Here is a 2,260-nt window from a genome sequence, read left to right on the forward strand (position 1 = left end):
ACTTTATCCAAGCTAACCAGGGGACCTAATGGACCTGTGGCTCGAAGTTCCAACGGTACATGAATAGCTGACTAAACTCTTTAGCACGAGATCCATCATCCGTTAACTGTCAGGTATTCCACTAAAGACCAACAGCTGAACTCTTCCTACCACAGATATATTTCTGTGTCCATCGGATAACTAACCACGAGTACGATGACCCTTCACAAATGCTCAAAAGTACAGCTGGACCAAATTACCGTTATGCCCCTGTAGTTACATCTCACTCCTTAAGTACCACTGATTCCTCAAATGAAAAATACAACATAGTCCAACTATTTGTGAACACCTCTCAGGGCAAGAGAAGGTGTGTGACGCCACATCGTTCAAGCCCCGGAATCAGCCCTTAAAATGGTAGGTTTGAATCGGCGACCTGGCCACTCGCACCCATACAAATCAAAGGACCGCCCTCAATGGCAGGAGTTCCCAACTCACTTAGGATTGAGGTAATGTTACCTATGGTCATCCTAGTGAAGTGAAGTCTCTGTCATGAATGGTGTTATATAACAAGACGTTAACATTTCGTGGTCAGGTCTTATACAAACTCTTTGTATAGGACGCCCCCGATCGCATGTCCCCAACACGAATGATCAGGATCAGACCATCTGTGACAAGTCACAACACTTGTGACCATTCCACAAAGCGGGCCGCATCCATAGCATTACCAGGATAAGGTTTCCCTCCTTTATCCATATACTACAGACCATTTTGGTTATCACTCAAGACATGATCCACTTGTATGTCACCACATACATGCTTGAGTCACATACAGATAACCAGGGATTTTATGTTTATTGGTTTGTGGTAAAGCAAATAAAAGATATAAATGAGCAAAAATACAAGTGTGAAGTAAATATCATATATTAACAACATAAGTGTTTGTACATACAGTTTACAAACTATAGGACACGAGACTTTAGGGCATCAACCCCACAATCTTCCACTTGTCCTAAAGCGAAGTGGGGTGTACAATAAACTTAGTACAAAACAATAAACTAGGGCATAAAAGCCTAGTATAAGAAAATCTCCCACTTACCCTAGTCCAGCTGCGGGCGATCCTGTAGACCCATGCTCTGTAGGTGACCCTCAGACACTGTAGCCGTGGGAGCCTTCGTAAACGGGTCAGCAACATTGTGCTCCGAAGTGATCTGCGTGACGATCATGTCTCCTCAATACACTATCTCGTGGATCAGATGATACTTCCGCTCTATGTGTTTGTCGCGTCTGTGACTCCTTGGCTCCTTGGAGTTCGCCATTGTCCCACTATTATCACATAGAGGGTAATGGGCCTTGACATATCTGGAACAACTTCCAGGTCTATCAAGAACTTTCTGAGCTAGACAGCCTCCTTAGCAGCTTTGCAAGCCGCTACGTACTTTGCCTCTATAGTGAAGTCGACGATGCACCCTTGCTTAGTGCTCTGCCACACTTCAGCTCCTCCGCTAAGAGTAAAGACTGACCTGATGTGGACTTGCGAGAGTCCTTATCATTCTGAAAGTCAGAATCCGTGTATCCTGTAAGGATCAAATTCCTCGAACCATACACGAGCATGTAGTCCCTCGTTCTCCAAAGATACTTGAGGATGTTCTTCATTGCGGTCCAGTGACCCTGGCCTAGGTTAGACTGATACCTACTGACTATGCCCACAGCGTAACAGATGTCTGGACGAGTACAGAGCATCACGTACATCAAACTGCCAACGACAGACGCATATGGGACTCGTCTCATCTCCTCAACTTCTTGAGGCGCCTTAGGACACATTTCCTTAGACAAAGTGACTCCATGCCAGAACGACAGTAGGCCCCTCTTGGAGTCTTGCATAGAGTATTTGAGCAACATCTTGTCAATGCACGATGCCTGAGACAGTGCTAGCACTTTTTTCTTACGATACCGAAAGATTTGTATACCTAGAACAAACTGAGCCTCTCCCAAATATTTCATTTGGAATTGGATCACTAGCCAGTTTTAACTGCAGTCAATAGACCTACATCATTCCCAATGAGTAGGATATCGTCTGCGTACAACACTAAGAAGACTACCGAAGCATTGATGATCTTCTTGTAGACACAAGGTTCATCAACGTTTTGGTCAAAGCCATACGACTTGATCATAGTATCAAACCGTATGTTCCAAGATCGAGATGCCTGTTTCAGTCTATAAATGGACCGATTCAGTTTGCAAACCTTTTGCTCTTGACCTTGGGCTATGAATCCCTCGGGCT

Source organism: Benincasa hispida, chromosome 6, assembly GCF_009727055.1.
Source record: "Benincasa hispida cultivar B227 chromosome 6, ASM972705v1, whole genome shotgun sequence".
NCBI lineage: Eukaryota > Viridiplantae > Streptophyta > Magnoliopsida > Cucurbitales > Cucurbitaceae > Benincasa > Benincasa hispida.